This window comes from Equus przewalskii, chromosome 16, assembly GCF_037783145.1.
Source record: "Equus przewalskii isolate Varuska chromosome 16, EquPr2, whole genome shotgun sequence".
NCBI classification, from domain to species: domain Eukaryota; kingdom Metazoa; phylum Chordata; class Mammalia; order Perissodactyla; family Equidae; genus Equus; species Equus przewalskii.
This window is the reverse complement of record NC_091846.1, coordinates 30,895,437-30,913,267: the sequence shown is the minus strand read 5'-3', so window position 1 is coordinate 30,913,267 and position 17,831 is coordinate 30,895,437.

The following is a 17,831-nucleotide window of genomic DNA, read 5'->3' as shown; positions in this document are numbered from 1 at the left end:
ATCTTCTTGCTTAAATGAGAGCACTGATTTCTTCTCTTCATGTTATAATCTTCAAATCCCAGACTCTTACAATCAGGAAAAATATTTATCCAAAATCTCCTTAATTTTCAACTCAGAACCATGAAATTAAGATAAACTATTATGATAGTTTTCTATTGCTGCATAAAAAATTACCACAAATAGTGGTTTAAACCACACTTTTTTTTTTTTTTAAAGAAGATTAGCCTTGAGCTAACATCTGCTGCCAATTCTCCTCTTTTTTTGCTGAGGAAGACTGGCCCTGAGCTAACATCCAGGTACACCTTCCACTACTTTATATGTGGTACGTCTGTCACAGCATGGCTTGATGAGTGGTACATAGGTCCTCACCTGGGATCGGAACCAGTGAACCCCGAGCCGCCAAAGCAGAACATGCAAACTTAACTGCTACACCACTGGGCCGGCCCCTAAAATGACACATTTTTTGCATCAGTCTCTGTGGGTCAGAAGTACAAGCACAACATAGCTGGGTCCTCTGCTCAGGGTCTCACAGGCTACAATCAAGGTGTCAGTCAAGCTGGATTCTCATTTAGAAGCTACACTGGAGAAGACCTTGCTTCCAACCTCATTCAAGCTGTTGATAGAATTCATTTTCCCACAGCTATATTCCAAGGACACCAGCTTTTTGCTGTTCCTAGAGGCTGCCTGTGGTTCTCTGCCACGTGGGATTCTCCTGCATGGCCACTTACTTTATTAAGCCACTAGGAGTGTCTCTTGCTCCAGTCTGCTAAGATCGAGTCATATATCATAACATCCCATCACCTAGGGCAAATACTGTTAATTAGAAGAAAGTCACAGATTCTTCCCACACTCAACCAGAGAGGGTTACCCAAAGGCATAAACACATAGAGATGAAAATCCTTAGTTGTGGCATCTGGTTGGTCCTCCATAGCTGTTGAAAGTCACAGAGCAAGTTAAAGGAAAACCTCGAACAGCAGCACAGTTCTCTTGCCAAGCATATCACTATATCCTCCAGTTTTTGGCCTGTCTTCGATTTTAACTGAAAATTCTCTCATGTTACTTGGAATCAAAAGTCAAATCCCATCACAACATATCTTAAATTATTCCCTGTTTTATGATGCTAAGGTAAATTTTTACAAATTGTTTTTTCCACCTCTAGGCTAAGGTAAAAGTATGAGACAAAGTAGGGGTAGAAAGAAAATTAAAACAAAAATAAATGTTTATTTTATGATATATATAAATATATGATATATATGTATTGTATTTCTTAACCTATTGCAATAAACATCCTCTTTTATGGGCTCTGGAGATCACTGAAATTGCATCAGTAGAGTTTTAGCCTTGTCTCCACCAGATTTTCTCATATTCTTGTGCTATTGCGAATGAGATGCTTCATTACAATGTTTGAATTTGAAATCTACCACCATCTAGCTGAGGGGCCTACGACAAATCCTTTAAACACTTTGAATTTCATATTTTTGTCAATAGAATGGGGCAATACTATGAATTCCATGAGGTTATTTTAAAGACTAAATAAGTTCCACTATTGAAATGTTTGTTTCATTTTTTTTTCTGCTATATTTTTCCTTGTATGTAAATTGAAATGGCTCAACTGCATTTGCACTAAATTTCCTTTTGGCTTCAGTTTTCCATATTTCTCTATGGGAATAAAGGTTGAGACCTAAGGTCTCCCCTGGGATTAATAGAGGTCTGCTGAAAGTTCTTTGACTGTACTAAGTGGCTTAAGTCTTTGTTCTTACAGATTCTGGACAAAGCCAAAACAGAGGTCAGGGATTTCAGAAGTGTATCTGATAGGCTTTTCCTTTTGCAAATGGAATGACATGATTATAAGATATTCACTAATGCTTTTTTATGTTTTCAGATTCTCTTTTTTTTCTGTGCAGAAATTTATTGGGTTATATATGCATTTATGTCTCTTAAGGATACATATCACTTCTAGTTCATGATCTCTTGTGTCCAAGAATACTTTAAATTATTGTGTTACATAACAGAAATTCCTTAATTTTCATTTTTAATGCTCAAAACCTTTCCTGAGTTGTTTTATTCAAATTCAATGTATTTTTCCTTAAATGTGTATCAAATATTTATATATATACATGACTTTTTTTTTTTTGCCCACTTTCAAATTCTTTGAGCCTCTGTAGACAATTCAAATAGCCCCAATCTCAAAATCTTTGACTGATTTATCTTCCTTCTAATTTAATCTTTTATAGCCCAATCATACCTTAAGTATTTAGAGAGTTTCTTGAAATGAAAATAAAGTCTGAAGAGGTTATGGTTTAAAGTAATGAAAATTTTCTTTGAATATGATACCTCATCCCTGTTAAATCTCCTAAAAACTATTTGCTGTTTTCTGTCAACTGTGTTTTGCCTGAAAGGAAGAAAGTAATTACTATGAACAGGATTAGATTAGTTTGGGAAATATTTTCACGGCACCCCTGTAAGCATTTTAGTAGACTTTGAAACTATAGCTAAAATAAATTAGCTTTATTTTCCTTCTTGATTTTGTAGCTTTCTCACTCCCAGAGAGTTATAACTTAGTGACTGGTATTGCTTACACAAATATTGGATTTCATTGGGTGCCAGATCATACTGTTCCTTTTTAACCACGTTACTTTTCATAGATGATTTGCCCTACTGTAAAATCATTAAAGGTATTCATTAAGCATGCCACTCTTTTGCAGGGGATCAATATTTCTGAAATAAAAGGCACAGTTGTTTGCATTTAATTTCAGTCCCTGTTTTCTTTTAGGATTCTGGCATTTTGTTTTTAATATGCCAGAGTAGCTCCTCGTGTAATGAGATGGCACCTTGTGTAATGAGCTCCTGTTTGTTGTTATTCCTGGCAACAGACCATACAAGGGCAAAGCCTGTTAAATACAAGTGCAGACGTGAGATGCACCTTCAACCTGCTGTGGGCGCCTATTTGAGCATAGGAAGGACAATATTTTGCCTTCTGTTAGTCTCCAGGCAGATTATAGTGGCTCCAGCTTCTCTATCTAGAGGCCTGGATCTGCTATGCTTGGTGATTCTTTCCTCTGCGGGTTGACTGATATTTTCCAATCCTCACAAACTTAAAAGCACAAAGCATAACACATTTACTTCTTATTATGTTAAGTCAAATAAAAAAGTAGGACCAGATTTAAGGCAGCTTAACTCAATCCAGCATGAACTCAACTTACACCATGCTAAAGCAGTACAGGTTTTCCAGCCAAACAATTCATGCTTAGTCGACTGACCGATTCTTTGTTTTCACTTTAGTTAGTTTTTCCAAGTGGTATAAATAGGCTGTCTTTAATCTGAACTATCTGGAGAATGAATCCTTTTTAAAAATTTTTTTTTGAACACAATTTCAATTGAGTAGATCGCAAAAATATTGAAAAAGTTCAAATTACTTTGTTACCTATTTCTAATTGACTGGCTATCAATTGCCTAAGCTGAATGAGGTGCAATATTTGTTATTTTAAAGTAAGCAGGGCAGAGGCAACAAGAGAACCTATGATGCCACAACTGAAAATGAATTTAGACAGAAAGTAAAATTTCATATACGAAATAGAAATCATTTGAATTGAGAAGGAAGAAAATCCACAGGAAAATCACTATGTCGTTTAAAAGTATTAAAAATGCTATTCTTTATTTTGAACATTTGACAGAATGGCAAAAAATAAAATCTGATTACAGTTGGTTTTGGTCTGCTGAAAAATAGAAACAAGGAGGGAAATGGATTTTCTTTGTTCCAATAAATTTGACATCACATAGGCTCAATGCATTTTAAATATACCTACAATTTAGTAAAACACGTATTTTACTGATACTCTATTGAGGAGCGTACCATGTGAGTATTCAGCATGGATCTGAAGTAACATTTGTCACCTCTAACTCTCTGTCTCTCAAGTGGAGGCTTGGAATAGATAGATTCTAGACCCATTACAGATATGACCATAATATTATTATTACCTGTAAATATATACCCAAACACAAATAACCAAGTTGGATTCTCAATTTGATGCCATCAACGCTGCTTTCTGCATAGTAGAATGATTACATTGCTTAAAAATCCCAATGAAACCCTGAAATGAATACAACTTTATTTAATTTAGTTCTTTAACAAGCAAAACAAGCATATGCAAAAGATGCAACTTTTATAACTTTTCCCTCTAGACTTTTCCAAACTAAGGGAAAAATAGATAGCTTATTGGCTGATTTTAAACTATTGAATTTCATTCTATACACTTTAATGTTTTTGCTAACAAACGAATCAAAATAAAATTTAAGATCTTTTTGCACATGCTGCTCAAACTTCCTATTAGCGTTCTTCAGGATCTTTCTGGGATAAAAGAAGTGTTGGAAATATTGCATGGCATAGTAGCTAGCCTCTAAAAATGCAACAAATATTTTTCCATTTATTACAATATATACTTAATTATAATCTATACACAAAGTTAAAACTTGGATTATTAGAGCCTCGCATCCGATATGTGTTGAGCAATGTTCCTGAGAGGCATTATATAGACAACGGCAAATATATAAGTATATGGAATTTTGTAGAAAGGATAAGAGTCTTATTGCCAGTAATGGAAAATGAGCAATACCCTGTTCTTTTTAAAAATCTAACATTTTACAATATGAAATCATTCCTTTTCATACTATTTATTGAACGATATATAAAGTTTATCATTCCATTTTTTAAATAATTTAGTTTTTTAGACTTAGAAAAATGTTAATAGAATTAGCTTTCATATTGCAAAAACATATGCAAGAATTTAATGTATCTGTTAGAAGATATTTCTTTGAGAAAACCAAAGGGTCTTAGGGATTGAATAAGTAAGGTGAAGGTAAATGATATCCTACTGTTAACAATAGGGGAAACTGAGACAGAGTTCTGTACTATTTTTGCAACTTTTCTATTAATCTAAAATTAATTCCAAAATAAGATTTCATTTTTAAAGAAGTAAATAAATAAATAAACTGAAGGTAGACAGAAGGGAAATTTACTGCACGATCACAGTGCATCAAGAATTGTGTTAGCCATCTTAAACGTATTATTTCATTTATAATATATTAACAAGACCTTTATTGAGAGATTAAAAAAAAGCATACCAACACTAGAGATTAAAAAGAAATCGACAACATTGCAATGGCCTTGCATGACAAAAATAACAAAACAAGAACAAAACAAAAAAAAAGTCTTTTATTTTAACAAATTCAAGTATCATGACTTAGCAACATTGTTGCGTGCAAAACATCTTCCTCTGAATTCACTAATATAGCTGTTATTTTAATGTCTTCTTGATAAATTTACCATAAATGTAATGCATGGTTATGGCAGATATTTTGGAACATGCAGAAAAGAAGAAACTAAAAATCACCATAATCCTACCCTTCAGAGATAATATGTTTTCATCTTTAAGTCTTTAGTTATGCCTATGTGTACACAGAAAGAAAATGGAAATTTTACATTATATATCATTTCGTGCCCTACTTTTGTGTGTTTATTTTCTAATTACAGAAATTATACATAAAAGCATTTCACAATACTTTGTGCATTTCTCATTTCATTTTGTGTAGATTTATATAATATATACATACACAGAATATTTTAACATAAACTTGATCACATAATTTTGTTTTCCAGAGTTGGAATTTTTTCATTCATTACTATAGTGGTTTATATTAATGTCTCTCTCACCCAAGAACTCTAAATTCTGTAGAGGCACACACAAAGTCTCTTTTCTTGTCATCAAATACCAAGGTCAATCCTTGCATGGCTGTAGTATGAACACCTCTCCATAGGTCTGGAAGTTAATTTCAATTTTTCCCAGATATGTCAGTAGATTTTCTGTTACATTTTTTATTTGTTTTTTTTTTGTTTTTCTGTTTGTTTGTTACTAAAATATTTGATCTTTTCTAATCCTTTTTAAAATATATTGTAGAGTTATAATTTAGAAGAGACAGCACTGTAAGCTACTAGATGCCATCAAAGCTCATATAGATCATATCATAATCTAAAATAGAATATTCTTTTGAGAATATTCTGTATTGTTCTGTGTTCTTAGTGTTCTGTTGCAAGGAGTATTACCGAGAGAATAAATTTTAGTAGTTGTGAGAACTAAAGCAAAATATTGCTTTTTTATCTAATACCTTAAAAAAGCAATCAAGAGATATTGCTCTTGAAAGTGAAACCGTATTTATCTCTATAAAAATATGCTTCTCATTGTCCTCCTGTTGTCAAGTTTCCTGTAGGAAAGCATTTGAGGCTGATCAGATTCTCCCATTGCGCATTGTTAATTCTTTCTTCAGAATACTCATCACGGTTGTATTTACTTATTTATCACCTGTGTTCCCCACTAGACTGTAATTACAAAAGAACGGAGACAATGTTAAGTTTTCTCAACTCTGTAAGCACTGCACCTAAAAATATGCTTGATACATAGTTATTTGTCAAGCAGAACTGAACAGAATAGTGCCATCCTTGGGTACTATACTTAATCTTCTTGATCAGTACTTCCTAGCCAGAAAAAGTAATCCCGTAAAATTGCAAAATCAGGAGGTGTAGATAGATTCGCTTACAGAATTACAACATATATCCTATAAATCTTCATATAAACCTACCATGACAGTGCCTACTGGCACACAGTTTATGCTTAATAAGTATTTATTGAGTGATGTGTGATTTATTGAATGATGATTAGATAAATAAGTAAAATACTTGAATGTGTTGGTGAATGAGACAAAACATCAATTGTGAGATATTGTCCCTTTATTGAGCCCTTTTGTCACTTGCTGGTTATGACCTTGCTCAAATTACTTAAGCAAGATTTCTTCATGTGGAAAATACAAATAGTACTTGTGTCACTGGGTTGTTATGGAATTTTAATAAGATTACACCAGTGAAAGCCCCTAGCACTATGTGTGGTACATAATGAATATGAGGTAGGTATTCTGAAGATTTGGGCCACAGTAAGAAATTCTACCACTGGGGTGGATTGGAAAATTTCAGATATATTTGTTTTGTTTTCATTTGTCTTTTGAGAGGAAGCAGGCTGGATTTTTTTTTAAGAGTATAGAATACCTAACTTGAATAATCCCCATACATTTCATAAAGTAATATTATTCTTATGAAAACATTTAGAAAATGCTTTAAGTTACATCTTGTGGGGTTATTTTTACCTTATAAAATCTTTTAAAAAATTTGTCTTGGGGCCAGTCTCATGGCAGAGTGGTTAAGTTCACTTGCTCTGCTTTGGTGGCCCGGGGTTCGCCAGTTCTGATCCTGGGCATGGACCCAGCATCGCTCATCAGGCCATGCTGTGACAGCATCCCACATGGAAGAGCTAGAAGAACCTACAACTAGGATATAAAACTGAGTGCTGGGGGGCATTGGGGAGAAAATCAAAATTGTCTTGCAGAGTTCTCTAATTATATGAGTTTATAATAGAAATATATTATTCCTGAGTAAAGATATGTTGTTGATGCCTTTTTACTAGTAATTAAATTTTCTGCTACCTTTTCCCTCTTCAATCATCAATAATTCCTGAATCTTACTCATTGATTTACCTATAACAGTTTGTCTAAGTGAAATTTTGAAGATCAAGGTGGGAGGGAGTATGCAGAGGCAGTATTTGACTTTAAATACATTATTTTATATTTAAAATATTTATTGTCTCAATGTCTTCTAGAGATATTTCATGCTGCTATCAATGAAAGAAAAAATATGAATTCTTGATATTTTACTATTAGGCAAGATTTTTTTAAACTTGGAAAGATTTGCCTTCCTCTACCATCAAACTTCTTCAAAGAGGTGTGTGCTCACATTCTCCACTTCTCATTCACCCGTGTTATTGCAATATTCCGATTATCCTCCTAAATTTCCACTTGCTCCCTTTTTCTTCTTCATTTGGAGTTCAAATCCTGTCATTACCACCATCAAGATCCCTAGCATCTCCAGATCACAGTGTCCTCATGCAAGAAGAGGACTTTAAGATACTTACCAGATCCAGGAGTATATGTTTCTATTTTATTTAAGAACCTTATTTCCTATATCACTGAAGCTTAATGTTTAACTACGTTCTCTCTTAACTAAAACCCTTCAACCTGCTGTGTCACTGAAACTCTTCAGGAGACAGAGTTGAATAAGCCACATGAAATGTCTCTCAGGTTTCTGAACATGTCTGGTATATTTTCTCTGTTCATTTAACATGAACCCAGTGAAATAAATGTGTGTGAATAAAAACCCAACCTGGCCTTCGGTCCCAGAATAAATCCGCCTTTTCCTGTAAAGCTTTTGTTATTTCACTATTCAGCTAAAATAGTGCCTCATTCTTTGTAAGGTACTTGGAATACAAGGCAAATAAACTAAAGAAGGCCCCTATTCTTGTAGAACACATGGTCTGGTTCTCACTCTCAAACCCAGTTGGAAGAAACTCCTTCTCCTTTCTGTTCTCAAACTTAGTATTGGCATCTCTCTTCTGACACTTATCCATTCCTGTATTCCTTGCAGGACATTGAATATACTAGGGATTCGTGTAGCATTTGGTAAATAAAAGAAGTGTCGAATTTTATACAGTGTGAGAAATAAGAAATAAATTGTTTAAACTGTCTGATCCTGTTAACTGTATAAACAAAACCTGAAAAAAACACAAAAGGTCACCTGTATAGATGTAGATGAGCATGATAGGATGATAAAGAGTGAGAGAGGAGGAAGACAAATTACCATGGGGCAAGCACCAGCTTATATGTGGATTTGGAGGAAGGCAGAGAAGAGAGACAGATATAGGAGTCTCCATTAGTCCCAGTATGTTTTCAAAAAGGATAATTTAGATTTGGATTTGTTAGGATCTAACATCCACAGCAGTGTGTTCCCAAGATCAGACAGAATACTTCCAGGGTGCAAAGAGACAAATCTATTTAGCTTCTAAGTAGCAAGTAACATTGAGGGAGATGTGTCAGGAGTAAGTCCTCAGGCCCATGACTGCTGTTTAGTAATGGATTTTAGTTCTTAGGAACATTTTCGAGAATCACATAGAGTGCCAAGCCTTAGGACTAGGACACCGAGTATGTAACCGAGACAGGGACTCAGGCATTGTGAACTAAGGCAGAAACTCACCTATCAAACTCTAGTTCAAGGGTATGGATGTTTTTAGAACAAGACGTATGTCCAGCTCTGGGGTCACTGGGTGGTGTTTGGGCCCTAATAGTAGCGGGAATGGTTTGGTGCTGAGTCTGTGAAGGCTGGGCTATAGTTGCTTAAGTCCTTATTGTCAGAAGTCAAGGTTAGTGTGTCAACCTGAGACTGCTAGTCGAAGTTAAGCTTTTTTTTTAAATGATGACGTAAAAGGGATGCACATGTTACAAACAGCAGGTAAAAGAAATCTTCGATGTATATGTAATCAAAATAGGCAAATATTCCAGCTAATAACTTTTAGAAAGTGAAGCATTGTGTAAGTCCAAAGTAAAACTCATTGTCATCTAGAATAACATAGAACTATTTATATTTACAAAGTTAAACAATTTAACAAAAAAATAATTATTTTGAACAAAACATAGTTTCAATTTTGAGTATAATCATGTAAGGTAGAGTAAAACATAGTTTTGAGAAAATGGAGCAAAATGGTCCTATAGCTTAACATGTTCTAATACTTTTTCAATGATATGTGTTATGCTAGAAAATGAATAATATAGCCTTCTATTAATATCTACAACTACACCTAAGTAATTTTAAAATAATATTATCATTTTCACACTCATTTTGTGTTAGTGTTTATGCTAAGAATTTTACTTACACTCTTTCACCTAATCCCTCTTATATTTATGTATTCATATATGGCAAATATTATTTTCCCTTTTAAAAAGATGAGGACTTTGAAGCTCAAACAGATTAAATAATTTGTTCAGAGTCTTGCCATTAGTGAATAGAGTTAGGTATTCACTAAGTAGCTGGTGAATTTCCAAAGTCCTGGGATTTCAAGAACGCACTACTAAAAACAGGTCATTGCGGAATACTTGCAGCATCTTAAATAGGGATGCCACAAATCTCATCAGAGGGAACAAGAGATTTTGAAAATATACCTAGAAGAACAGTTTTCAAGGTAGCACAGGCTCACTCATCAATGAAATGGTGAGGTAAAATTGGGATTTATCTTCAGAGTTGAACTATTTCAGCACATCTGCCCAGAAGCTTGAGGTTCGACTCTCATTGCAGGGGTCAACACACAGATGAGGGGATGTGTGGGTGGAGGGTAAGGCTGTTTTATAAACCTCTACCACAGGCCCCAGTAACTTACTTATACCTCTATAACTTCCCTTCAGTAGCATGGCTTAATGGGGATTTACTTTATCTACTGTGATAAAATAATTCAATCTTGCTACCTACTATGAAATTTATACTCTTTGAACAATACCTTGAAATAAGAAAGCACAAAATATTACCTAAAAAGTGGCAAACAGTGAAGACCTTGCAAAAAATATCTAATTTGGTGAAGAACTTTTATACTTAACATAATAACTTACACTGTGACACAAAAAGCAATTTTGCACAGCTACGTACAAAATTCTGAAGACAACAGCCTATCTTCAAGTAGTAGAGAGAAACAGAAAATGCAAAAATGAACTTGTTTTAGTTTTAATTAACTTGTGGACACAGAAGAAAGGGAAAGGATAATTTTTCTACTAAATGTTAGGCTCTACACATCAAAGGAAAATGTCCATCCTAGTCACAATGCTGGGAGTTATAGGAAGAAAAGCATTTTGTAAATATAAATAATGCTTATCTCCCTAAAATATTGTTCAATGTTATGAAATATAAGCCCTTCTCCCACATGCACGTCTGGGTCCAGGAAAATAGACACTGTATTGGCTTACATACATTTCCAATTCTTTTAGTGTTTTTAAACTTCCAAGTCAAAAGCTTGCCTAGAGCTGAAGACATACAAGTGTATATTTTTCAAATGACAAATGCAGTTAACTATCCTTTTCCTCAGTACTTTGAACAAAAAAAAATATTAAACAAATAAACAAAAATCCCTCTTTGCTGTTGAACATTTAATTAGATTGAGCAGCAGGCTTTCTTTAATGCTGATAACATGCATAATCATCTCCTACTCTGAATAGAAGAATTGTGGGAGTTTGATTAATTGCATAAACTATTGTTGTTTTTCTCTTCTGTCCTCATTTAACTTTACTCTCATATTGTCCAAAACACCCAAAAGTTTAGCTACATGTATCAGAATACAACAAAGTTTTCACAGTTAGCAGCCAGGTGCTTTGCTTCTGTTTTGGTTATCACGCAAGTCCAAAGAAAGTGAAAGCATTAAATTATGAATATGTATTTATAGGAAAAGGCAATTTTGAGGAAGTATGCAGAACACTGACTTTGCAGTCTGAGAGAACAGGTTTGGAGGGCCAGATCTGCATTTATTAACGGTGTGGCCTCTCATAGGCTCCTTAATTTCTCTAAACCTCAGTTTCTTTATATGAAATAATGATTTAATCACACCTCAGGATTTTGGGGATTAAAAGATATATGTAAATCACTCCACACAATGTCTGGCTTATAGAAGGCTCTCAAAATTGTTAGATTTCTTTTCCTATGATGAAGTAACATTGGAGATTACACACCGATAGATAAAACTGGGTCTCATTTTGCTTCTGAAAATCGGTAGTTCATATTATGAGTAACTATTAGGAAAACCTTCTAACCAACCCTAAAAATGCTGCCAGATGATGACAGTTATCCGGCTACCATTCCTCTGTATACCCATGTGTTTTGCTTCCACTCTATTACCAAGGTTAACTCTCAAAGCAGTTATCTAAATCCGAACCCTTTTCTTGGGCACCAGATTTCAAGCTCTCTTACCCATTGAAAGTCATTCTCAGTCTCCCTTCTCTTTCTTAGCTTATCAATTCTTCTCTTACATGTTGGGTCATTCCTATTGGCATACATTGTAAAACAAATTTAAAAAGTCTCCTCTTGACCCTAGTGGTGTACCTAGGACTGCAGTGGAAGCAGTTGGCTCAGAGTGCAGGCAGTATTAGGTGGTGACTATATAATGTTACATATAACATATTATACAATATGCATGTATGTGTAGTTAAAATTGGTATATTTACTACTTATCCCTTCACAAACATTATATTTACATGGAAGTTAATTTCTAAACCTCTATGTATACAGTCTTCAGCCCACACATGAGAACTCAGGTACACACACTCGTGTTGAGGATTAATTAACAACAGTGTGGAATTATTTGAGCTTGTTTCAGATGAAATTCATGTCTGAACTCCAGTAAATTACAGTGCAAAGAAGAGAAAAAGTAATAGATTAATGCATTTCAATTACTGCAATGAATTATCTAAGAAAAGGAAAAAAGCAGATGATGTTAAGCTTCCATAAGGCTGAGAAGATGATTTGTATTTAGAATGACAGAATTGAAGTAACTGAAGTTCTGATTTTCATGTTTATAATCATTGTGTTCTTATCGTTCACTTTGAATCTCCTGTTTATGTCAGAGCCCTGGGGTGCTCCCCTCATATTGAGAACAGGCACCAAAAGAGACTGGTATTTATTTACTTAAAGAAGGAAGTAAATAAACAACTTTTCTTCTAGATGAGATTTAAAAGTATGGTCAAGCAAGAGGAAACAATTCACGGTTTTTTTTTACACCTCTGTGGATGATCTCTTTCTTCTGATTTTAGCTAAGCAAAGGGTTTCAAACTTCATAGAGAAAAAGGAGCTCATCTTGTTAGGCCATCTTTGAGAATTACACTTGTCAGTGATGTGAGTGGATGAGTATGAATCTTCTGAAATAGTTTTACAAGATATGCATACAAAAAATATCTCTTGGGAGCATACTGATGATATCAAACCACACACTTAAACTTCTTCAGCTCTGCAAGAATTCATTTACTCTTAGGTTTGCTAATTGATGCATTTTTGCAAGATTGTCAGACTGTCCCAACTATTCCAAAAGAAAATCTCTTTTTTCTCCTAAGAGTCTTAAGAATGAATTCAATATCTTATCCATAAGAGGACCATTTTCTTCTTATCCATATTTATTATCTGGCCTTTGTACATTTTGTCACTCCAGAACATTTTGCTAGCATGATTTCATTTATCATTTATTGCCTCTCTTATCTTTTTGCTACTGGCAGGACACTCACTGAATTGTGTACCTTTTCAAAGCAACACATGCTCCATAAGGCAGAGTGCCAAATATCACTCCCCAGGCTATCATCTCGTTCTCAGAATATTGATTTTCTTCTCTGAGGTTGATCCAAGAGTCCCATGATGTTGGTGGCTGTCTCCTGATCTCCCCAACGAGGAGGAGGACCCCTAGGGTTCCAGTCATGGCAAGCTGTCCTGGCTTTAAAAACTGGCACAGGCTCTATCAGGAAAGAGAGATTAAAGTGTAACCTTGCTATTTTGTACTGTACTGCTAACACCACGGTCATCTATTTGCTGGGAAAATATGATTGTGGAAAAATCTATGCAATTTTGTAACTAGAACACTAACAGATAACTTTTAACAATAGTAAAACAAAAGACACCACCGCGGTTAACAACATATTAAATTATAACGACTTTCCCTTTAAAGCAACAACCCTTAATGATGGCTTGGTGAAAAGTGTGGAAGGAGAGGATTCAACAACTGAGCTACTTAGACAAGGACAAAATGTGCAAATACAGTGGAGAACCCCCAACAACCCTTCTAGAATAGAATTCGTGGCAAAAGGAAGAATGGCAGATGAATAGCCTCTTAGCTTGCAGGTAGACCTCCATTATTTCTGATACTCAACAGTAGTCGTCAAATGCGTGTTCAGCTGGCCCTCAGTGGGGCAAAATATGAATGCATCGGGAAAAATCACAAAGAACCAACACAGTTTCATTCCTTAAGTGTCAAAACTGACAGTTGTCCCTGATGAACCAGAGAAAGGTAAGTGGCCCTACCTTCTTTTCCACACATCTCCCTGAAAAGAGCTGTATTTTCAGGAGTTACCATTATTGTGGGTGAGGGGATCATAATACATGTAAATATAAATTCTCCAGAAGTGAGTAAGAAACAAAGATTTGTAAGAGTTGAACTTTTACATTTTTTAATTTATATGTATTAATTCATTTAAACATTTTATACTACCTCACATATTCAACTCACGGTATTTTCAGTTTAAAGATGGCTGAAGATGGGATAGTTCTAAATTTTAGCAAAAGTACAAGTAGTCAGGATTATTAACAATGATTGTATAACAAAATTAAATATGAATGAAGTTTGAAATTATGGATCATTATGCGGATGTTTTCATTTTTTTGTTTTTTGAAATATTTGCAATGTTCTCTTATAATGGAAAAACAAAGATTGGGAAATCAGATTTCAATAACTGATAATCCTAATTGAGAGATTTTGTGGGCCAGTAAGAATGTAATGTACTGATTTTATTTTGTTTTAAAGGTCACAACTACTCTATGCAGTGTATCCTATGATTAGCCACATTTTACAAATGAGAAAACTGAGGCTAAGAAATATCATATAAAGCTCCTATGTCTAGTCAAGGAAGTGGTAGATGCGTGATGGGAATGGCAGCAGTTTCATTCACATCCCATGCTTTTAGACAATATAACATATTAAAACGTAACTAAATACTGATTCGGAGTGTAAATAAAACACAGAGCTACAAGAACAGTTAAATGAGCTATAAAAGGCCCACAGGGAGACGATGATGACACAAAATGGCTCCAGAGAAAGAAGAAGGTACAATGCCCCAGGAAAAGAACAAACTTAGGAAGAAAAAATGTATGAAGGACACAAGGTAGAGAAACTATGTTCTCTCTCCTCTGGCACAAACAGCAAAAAATGTGGAGCCAAATGACCTTGGGATTCAGAAGAGGGGAAGGGAAAGGAAGAAAAGGAAAGGAGAGGAAAAGAAAGGAAAGGAAAAACGAAAAGAAAGAAAAAACAGAAGCAAAAATTATTATTGAATCATTATTGGCAGCCTTCTCCTTTTCTTCACTTTCCTCTGTTTTTCTCTGTAGGCTCCTGAGACTTTGTGATATATACCAGAATTTGGTTGATGAGTTAAACAGAAAATGCCAATCTAAGTTAAATTGATCTATGTACGAAAATGTTGAACGCAGAGCATACGAGAAAGAAAAATTAAAGGGCCACTCAGACAGGGACTGGATGAACAAGAGGGAAAGTAAGAAAGAGAGATAAGAACGTCATGAGAAAAAAAGGGGCAAGATGTACCAGGTGGAATTTGGAGGAGGAAATGTGGAAGAAATATTGAGTAGACCTCTGTCAAGTTCGACTTTTGGCTTGAATTCTACTTTGATATCGAAATCATAAAGTTACTTTCTCATTGCTTCCATTTGCCTAGTTAAAAAGAAAATCCCTTTTTTAAATGTTTAGCTTATGTCACTTTAATTTTGTTTTCTGTTTTGCTTGCGTACGAAATATAATTGGTTCTTCATTTTGAGTGGAACTGAAATCTTGCTTTCTTTTAATAGGCAAGTTTGTTGGCTTTATTAGTTCATAACACTGATGTATTTGGTCTTAACTTTGTTTGGGTCTGCTATCATTATTATCTATATTATTTTATATTGCTGAGTTTGTGTAGCTTCCTTTGCTTTAAAAAAAAAGGTTTTGGTATTTTAAAAAGTTGATATTTTTGTTCAAGTGGTTAGCTTTGTGCCTTTGCTGCATTTTTATCCACCTTTAGCAGTTCCATAACCTACTATCTTTTACTAACTGGTTTGGCAGATTTTAAGCAAATCCTTTAACACTTACTTATTGTTTAATCAATGGGTTAATTCTTCCTTTCTTCTTCCTTTTCTCTACATTTTTATTTCCTCTTGATTTTTAAGCTATGCCTCTTTGATTTTCTACAGATTACAATATGCATATTTAATTTATCACAGTACAAATTCTCATAATAAGAAGCTGCTTCAAACAGTACAAGAACCTTTCAGGGTATAAAATTTTGACAACCCCCCCCCCGCAATGTGCTATCTTTAACAATGTATTTTCATTATTTTATTTTAAATGGGCAATCATATTTTAAAATAGTCAAACATAGAGCAGAGTTGTTTTATATTTAATCAAATATTTCTCCTCTTTGAAGTTCTTCATTACTTTCCCAACTATGGGAAATCTCTTGCAATTTTCAGCATATCTGGCATCTTTTTGTGTCACTGCGAGTCTCTCTTTGCTCTCCAATCCCAGCCTCAGTTTTCTGCCCCCAGGAATTCCACCTTGTTGCCCAGACCCCAGCCTTCCTGGGCAGCTGCAGTGCACTCAGTGAAGGTCTGGAAGGCCCTGGAGATTTCTCTCAGCCCCCTGTCTCCACTTGGGGAAGGACAAGTGTGCCCTGTAAAAACTTTTTAAGTTCTGTTCCCCAGTCTCCAGGTCAAAATGGTGGCACACATACAGGATTTTGCTTGTAAATATACTCAGGAACAGACTGAAAAGAACTGTCAGACAAGAGGCTAGTTATATCATCAACTTGCAAAATTAAGCAATCAGACTTGAATTGAGGTGAAAAAAGTAATAGCTAGAGAGATTCTTCCAAGATGGCGCCGTGAGTAGTCCTCTTTGTCTCTCGCCCTTCGAGTCTACAATTATTTGGACACTTATCGCTTGACAAAGGATATCCAGACAGCATCTCAGGACGTCTGAGACACCCACGCGACTATACATCGGAAGGTGGACGGACTTTCCTCCGGGAGGATGTGGAAATAGGTGAAAACTCTCCGACCCCGACGGGCAGCCTAGTACCCGCAAGCGGCTTTCTTCCAACGGACGCCCCCAGAGGATCCACACACATCTAGGGCAGGAGCGAGAACACAACAGAGGAGCGACGGTGGAAACAGGTGACCAGAACCCTACTTAAACCCCCCGCAATTACTCCTAAACGCAGAGGGAAACTTTGGAGTTGCACACCTGAGCCCGCGGGGAGAGTCTCTCCCCGCCATTGGCGGGGAGACCCGGCCTGGTGCTCGGGGCGCCCGGAGGGTCCCAGAGAGAGACACGGTGGGCACGGAGGTCTCCCAGCTGCCGTTGCCCGCCCCGTGGGACTAGGGATTGCCGGAGATCTCGGAGAGGACCGGGGCGGGGGATCTTTCAAAGGCGGGTCCGGCGACCCGGTGGGGAAGCGCCAGAGCTCCGCCAGGCAGCAGACAAAACTCTCTGTCTGCCGGTAGCAGAGGGGCCACGCTGAGCATTCAGAGCTCCCGGCAGAGGCCCGGACAGAAGCCCAGAGGGCGGGGCGACCCCCAGCTGCCGTTGCCCGCCCCGTGGGACTAGGGATTGCCGGAGATCTCGGAGAGGACCGGGGCGGGGGAATTTTCAAAGGCCGGATCGGCGACCCGGAGGGGAAGTGCCGGAGCTCCCCCAGGCAGCAGACAAAACTCTCTGTCTGCCGGTAGCAGAGGGGCCACGCTGAGCACTCAGGGCTCCCGGCACAAGCCCGGACAGAAGCCCAGAGGGCGGGGCGACCCCCAGCTGCCGTTGCCCGCCCCGTGGGACTAGGGATTGCCGGAGATCTCGGAGAGGACCGGGGCGGGGGAACTTTCAAAGGCGGGTCCGGCGATCCGGTGGAGAAGCGCCGGAGCTCCGCCCGGGCAGCAGACAAAACTCTCTGTCTGCCGGTAGCAGAGGGGCCACGCTGAGCATTCAGAGCTCCCGGCAGAGGCCCGGACAGAAGCCCAGAGGGCGGGGCGACCCCCAGCTGCCGTTGCCCGCCCCGTGGGACTAGGGATTGCCGGAGATCTCGGAGAGGACCGGGGCGGGGGAATTTTCAAAGGCCGGATCGGCGACCCG